The following is a 7,572-nucleotide window of genomic DNA, read 5'->3' as shown; positions in this document are numbered from 1 at the left end:
AAAACCAAGAGCCACCTTTACATCTATAAATAGACTAGCCTCCCATTTGGATTTTACTCCAATTTTCGTACTCCATTCTCTGCTTTAAATCTCTGCATTTTGCTGCATTTTATTTCTGAAAGAAAGAGTGTAAACACTTAGTGTGTTCGTAAGGCAAACAATTTGTAGTGCTGCTATTGTTTGTGGTGAGATCATTTCATCCTGGGAGATAGACGTCCAAATTCTGAAAGCACCGTGGAGAGGATGAATCTGTCTTAAGGACACAGTTTTAAACACTGGACTTGATCAGAAAAGTAATTCAAATAAATTAACCAAGTAAGTTGTTTAATTTTATTCTGTTTTTTATTTGTTTATTTAATCAGATTTTATTTTTGTTTTTGTAACAAAATAAAATATGTGGTTTTATTTATTTATTTTTTATTTCGAGTTTGATTTTTGTAATCAAACAAATTCTCTCCTTTTCTTTATTTCTTTAAATTCTAATTGTTGTTGTGTACACAATAGAATTAAATCTTTTAAATACAATGAAGATTGTCCAACAATCTTAAGACATATTCCTTTTTTGGGTATCTTCATTGTATTTAATTTTCTGTATTTTCAAATTAATATTCTGGTTGGAAAAACAAATAGTGATTTATGTTATTTGATAGATAGTAGTAATATACTGTCTCTTTTCTTTGACAACAACTAGTAGTACGATACTGGTGTCATTAACAATTCAGAATATTATTTGGTATTACAGAAAATTCTTGTGATATTTTATTTTCTAGTTTTAGTAACAAGGAAAATAAAATTATTTTGTTGTTATAATTTATTTTCTGGTTTTAGTAACTAGAAAATTAATTTGTGTTTTATTTTTTTTTCTGATTTTTGTAATCAGAGATTATGGCTACTACAACTGAAACTGCATGTGGCAGTGGTACTCCTATTGTTACACCTACATCGGTCCCTATCCAGAACCATGTTCATGCACCAATCAATCATGGAGAAAAACCGGAAAAATTTAACGGTACCGAGTTTAAGAGATGGCAGCAGAAGATGCTGTTCTATCTTACAACTCTTAATTTGGCTCGGTTTCTCCATGAAGAGGCTCCAGCACTTAAAGAGGGTGAAAGTGATCGGCAAGTTGTTGCCGCTGTAGATGCTTGGAAACATTCAGATTTCCTGTGCAGAAACTACATCCTAAATGGCCTTGACAATATGCTGTATAATGTATACAGTCCTCTGAAAATAGCAAAAGGATTGTGGGATTTTTTGGGGAAGAAATATAAGACAGAAGATGCCGGCACGAAGAAATTTGTCGTCGGTAAATTTCTGGACTTTGTTATGGTAGACTCCCAAACGGTAATATCTCAAGTTCAAAGTTTTCAAATAATTTTGCATGATATTCATTCAGAAGGTATGTCTCTTAGCGAGTCATTCCAAGTCGCTGCTTTAGTGGAAAAGTTACCACCGGCTTGGAAAGATTTCAAAAATTATTTAAAACATAAACGCAAAGAGATGACTACGGATGAATTGATTGTAAGATTAAGAATTGAAGAAGATAACCGAAAGGCTGAAAAGAGGAATGGGAAAAATCCCATTGAGTCCAAGGCTAATGTGGTAGAACAAGTTCATAAACCACATAACAAAAGGAGAAAGTTTACTGGAGATGGTCCTAAACAAGGCAATAGTAGCAAGAAGTTCAAAGGAAAATGCTATAACTGTGGCAAAACTGGACATCGAGCTTCTGACTGCCGCCGCCCTAAGAAGGATCATGGAAGTACAAGTAAGAAGACCACCAATCAGGCCAATGTAACAGAATTGGATTACATCTCTGACGGAGTGAATGACATCAACCTCTCTGCTGTGGTGTCTGAGGCTAACTTGGTTGGAAATCCCAAAGAGTGGTGGGTTGACACTAGAGCAACTCGTCACATTTGTGCGGACAAGAAGATGTTCACTACCTACAATGAGGCTGCAAATGGTGAACAACTTTTCATGGGAAATTCTTCTACTTCTACTGTGGCTGGACAAGGGAAAGTGATCTTGAAGATGACATCAGGGGAAGAACTGACCCTTAACAACGTACTGCATGTACCTGACATCCGGAAGAATTTAGTTTCTGGTTCTTTGTTAAGTAAAAATGGTTTTAGGCTTGTTTTTGAGTCTGATAAATTTGTATTAACAAAGAGTGGTATGTATGTTGGTAAGGGATACATGAGTGATGGTCTCTTTAAGTTGAATGTAATGACAGTTGTACTGAAAGTTGCTATGAATAAGAATAACACATCTTTTGTTTATATTCTTGAGTCAAATTTATGGCATGGTAGATTAGGACATGTGAATTTTGATGCTTTGCGTAGATTAATTGGTTTAGATCATATACCAAAGTTTGAAATTAATCCTAATCATAAATGTGAAATTTGTGTAAAAGCGAAACTAACTAAGGCTCCATTTAAATCGGTTGAAAGAAAAACCGAACCTCTAGAATTAATTCATACTGATGTATGTGATTTAAAATTTATTCAAACTAGAGGTGGCAAAAAGTATTTCATAACATTTATCGATGATTGCACAAGATATTGTTATGTTTATTTACTTAGAAGTAAAGATGAAGCCTTAGAAATGTTTAAACTCTACAAAACAGAAGTTGAAAATCAACTTGGTAAAACCATTAAAATGGTTAGAAGTGATAGGGGTGGTGAATATGATGCACCATTAAATGAATTTTGTGCACAACATGGCATTATTCACCAAACTACAGCCCCTTATTCTCCACAGCAAAATGGAATTGCTGAAAGGAAGAATAGAACTCTCAAAGAAATGATGAATGCCATGTTACTAAGTTTAGGTTTACCACAGAACTTGTGGGGGGAAGCAATATTGTCTGCTAATTATGTTCTTAATAGAATACCCCACAAGAAAACCAAAAGCATTCCTTATGAGTTGTGGAAAGGTCGACCACCTTCCTACAAATACTTAAAAGTGTGGGGGTGTTTGACAAAAGTTGAAGTTCCTGTTCCTAAAAAGACTAAGATTGGACCAAAAACAGTAGACTGTATGTTTATTGGTTATGCTCAGAATAGTAGTCCATATCGGTTTCTGACTTATAAATCAGAAATACCTGATATAAATGTGAACACTATTATAGAGTCAAGGAATGCTGTGTTTTTTGAACATGTCTTTCCTTACAAGAAAGGACAGGAATTAAGTTCACAGAAAAGAAATTATGATTGTACACAAAGTCAAGAGACTAATGACAATCAAACACAAGAGACTAGTAATAGTCTCGACCAACAGGATTTAACTAATGATGAACCAAGACGAAGTAAGAGAGCAAGAACATCAAAATCCTTTGGTCCAGATTTTCTGACATACTTGTTAGAAAATGAACCTCAAAGCTTTAAGGTAGCAATGACAGGTCCTGAAGCACCTTTGTGGAAAGAGGCTGTTAATAATGAAATTGAATCCATTATGCAAAATCATACTTGGGAATTGGTGGATCTTCCACTAGGTTCTAAACCTCTTGGATATAAATGGATATTCAAGAGAAAAATGAAAGCAGATGGTTCAATTGACAAGTATAAAGCAAGACTTGTTGTTAAAGGTTACAGACAAAAGGAAGGTCTGGACTATTTTGACACATATTCCCCTGTGACAAGAATAACATCCATTCGCATGCTTATTTCTATAGCAGCGTTGTTTAATTTAGAAATACATCAAATGGATGTTAAGACAGCTTTCTTAAACAGTGATCTAAATGAAGAGATCTATATGGAACAACCTGAAGGGTTTGTAGTATTAGGGCAAGAAAAGAAAGTTTGTCGACTTGTAAAATCTCTTTATGGATTAAAACAAGCACCTAAGCAATGGCATGAAAAATTTGATCATGCAATGCTTACTAATGGGTTTAAGATAAACAAATGTGACAAATGCGTCTATGTTAAAAACACTGACCAAGGATATGTCATAGTTTGTCTTTATGTGGATGACATGCTTATCATTGGAAGCAGTCAAAACATGATCAAATCAACTAAGCAAATGCTTAACAAAAGATTTGATATGAAAGATATGGGGGTCGCAGATGTTATATTAGGAATGAAAATTACTAAAACATCTGACGGATATGCATTATCTCAATCTCATTATATTGAGAAAATTCTTGATAAATTTATCAAGGAAGATTTGAATTTAGCTAGAACACCTGTAGACATCAGTCTTTATTTATCGAAAAATAAAGGTGATGCAGTGTCTCAGTTAAAATACTCCAAAATCATTGGAAGCCTAATGTACCTAATGAATTGTACTCGTCCTGATATAGCATATGCTATCAGTAAATTGAGTAGGTACACTAGCAACCCTGGAGAAGACCATTGGAAAGCGATCATTCGGGTTCTTAGATATCTAAGATTTACTCGTGATCATGGTTTGAACTTTACTCGATATCCAGCAGTACTCGAAGGTTATTGTGATGCCAATTGGATATCGGATACTAAAGATTCAAAATCCACTAGTGGATATGTCTTTACTCTAGGAGGCGCTGCTGTTTCTTGGAAGTCCACGAAACAAACTTGCATCGCACGATCCACAATGGAATCCGAGTTCATTGCTTTAGACAAAGCAGGTGAAGAAGCAGAATGGCTTCGTCACTTCTTAGAAGACATTCCAATGTGGCCAAAACCTGTGCCAGCTATATGCATTCATTGTGATAGTCAATCTGCAATAGGCAGGGCACAGAATCACATGTATAACGGTAAGTCACGACATATTCGTCGTCGACATAATACCGTAAGGAAATTGTTGTCAAACGGAATAATCTCAATAGATTATATAAAATCTAAAAAGAATATTGCGGATCCGTTAACAAAAGGTTTGACAAAAGAGCTAGTGTATAGTTCATCAAAGGGGATGGGATTAAAACCTATTACATAAGAGTCGTCATAATGGTAACCCTACTTATATGACTGGAGATCCCAAGAACTAAGTTCAAAGGGACAACTAAGTTATGTATGGCTCGCCAGAAATCACCAAGGGATTAAAATTCCTACCCATTCCTATGGTGAGAGTGATATTTGCAACATATGTTGTCTGCAGGGGTATAAGGATAAGCTTTGCTTTTAATGATTACTTATATCTTGGTTAAGGCATAAAATCAAGATGAGTATAAGGAGATACTCACAATAAGAATCACCTATATGAGTGTTGAACTAGGGCCGGTTCTATGAGAATGAAAAGGCTAAATTCTCTAGAAACACTTATGAAAACCAGGCGCGTTCAAGGCCAAAATGAACACAACAGTGAGAATCACAATGTGTTAGAAGATATTTTGTGTAAAATCTATTGTCTTGGCTTACACAAACGGCTGAACAATTCAAGGCATCGCGTCCATTGGTTAGCCAGTAAGTCCGATAGGTTATCACTAGGGAAGGTTCAAGGCCGAAAACTACCTATCCTGATGCAAGATATTTTCGACTTATACTCTTTCGTTAAAGTCTGCATATTGTTGCATTTCCGTTGTCATCAAATTCCATTCATGTGGGGGATTGTTGGAAATGGTAAGAAAAATTCTGGGTAAAACCAGAATTTTTTCTCAAGTTTGGTCTATTTTTTAGGTGGGCCCCGAGCGTCGATTTACTCGGGTCAAAGTGGTAACGCGTTCTATGCCGCGTTGTGATTCACGTGGTATATTTAGTTGCTCAAAACCATTACCGAGTGAATGGGAAATTGAAGCCAAAGTGTGCTCCATGGAAATGGAGTTTTGGTGGAAATTCCTTAAGGTTGTAAATTGGCTTGTCCCACATTGATTTGGTGGGAAGTTTTGAAAGGGTTTATAAGGCTTAGGGTGAGATACTTGGGGTGTGCCCCAAGGGGTACCCAAGTGTTTTAGAGGGAGAGGTTATGGGCAAAATGGGCTAGACCCATTGGACCCAAAAATCACCACACACGCGCGCACCGCCGTCCGTCCGGTCGGGCGGGCTGGGCCTGGGTTTGGGCTTCTAATCTTTTTGGGCCAAAAACATTTGAATTTAATTTTATTTTTTATTAAAATAAAATCCAAAATTCAAATTAAACTGGTTTGGATTTTTTGTTCATCCAAACAGGGCCCTTCCCGTTTTCAAACAGAATTAAACTGGTTTGGATTTATTGCTCATCCAAACAGAGCCCTTCCCGTTTTTATCTGTTTGAATAATTAACCCAACAGATTCAAATCTGTTTAAATTTGAAACTAATAGGTTTCATACCTGTTCAATTCAAAACCAAGAGCCACCTTTACATCTATAAATAGACTAGCCTCCCATTTGGATTTTACTCCAATTTTCGTACTCCATTCTCTGCTTTAAATCTCTGCATTTTGCTGCATTTTATTTCTGAAAGAAAGAGTGTAAACACTTAGTGTGTTCGTAAGGCAAACAATTTGTAGTGCTGCTATTGTTTGTGGTAAGATCATTTCATCCTGGGAGATAGACGTCCAAATTCTGAAAGCACCGTGGAGAGGACGAATCTGTCTTAAGGACATAGTTTTAAACACTGGACTTGATCAGAAAAGTAATTCAAATAAATTAACCAAGTAAGTTGTTTAATTTTATTCTGTTTTTTATTTGTTTATTTAATCAGATTTTATTTTTGTTTTTGTAACAAAATAAAATCTGTGGTTTTATTTATTTATTTTTTATTTCGAGTTTGATTTTTGTAATCAAACAAATTCTCTCCTTTTCTTTATTTCTTTAAATTCTAATTGTTGTTGTGTACACAATAGAATTAAATCTTTTAAATACAATGAAGATTGTCCAACATATTCAACCCTTTCTTTTTTTTTTTTTTGACAAATAAGTTATATATATATGGTAAATTATATTGGTAGTACCTGTATTTTGTTCATTATGTCATTTTGATCCTTATAATTTCAATTAACTCGATTTTGACTTTTAATTTTAAATTTTGTATCAATTTGGTCTAATTGATAAGGGTTTTTGAAAGAAAATGATAACTAGTTTGTTGAGATTAACGTACTAAGTTGAGCAAATTTATAATTTTTCTTATAAAAGCGTAACACACGCCACTTATATGTGCATTTTCTATCAAAAAACATTAACAATTGTAATCAATTAGATCAAATTGAGACAAAATCATAAATTCATAATTAAATTGATCCAATTAAAATTACAAAAAACAAAATGACAAAATAATCAATACACGCCAACGTGACATGTATGACTTTCACACCCAAAAAAAAAAAAAAGAAAAAGAAATCAATAAATAAATAAATAAAATTGTGTTTGAATCTCAAAAGAGATATAGATTAATGGTTAAATATTTTATTTTTCATTCTCTTCTAAAGTTGGATAATTATTTAGTAGTTTTATAGTGTCATGTGATATTATTTACGTAATGTTTAAACCTAATTAGGTAACGAAATAATTTAAGAATTGAATATGTTTAACTCATTTCACTAGTTTTGAAATACTATGTACGTTATTACTCATCTTTCTAAACTACTTCAAAGATTTTGACTTATCTTGTGCGGAGGAAAAACATTAATTGGCAACCCCAAACATTCTTGCTAGCAAAAAAAAAAAAAAAAAACAACAA

The sequence above is a fragment of the Camellia sinensis genome, chromosome 8 (assembly GCF_055761805.1).
Source record: "Camellia sinensis isolate YWXY chromosome 8, ASM5576180v1, whole genome shotgun sequence".
Lineage (NCBI taxonomy): Eukaryota > Viridiplantae > Streptophyta > Magnoliopsida > Ericales > Theaceae > Camellia > Camellia sinensis.
Note: the sequence above shows the minus strand (reverse complement) of the source record.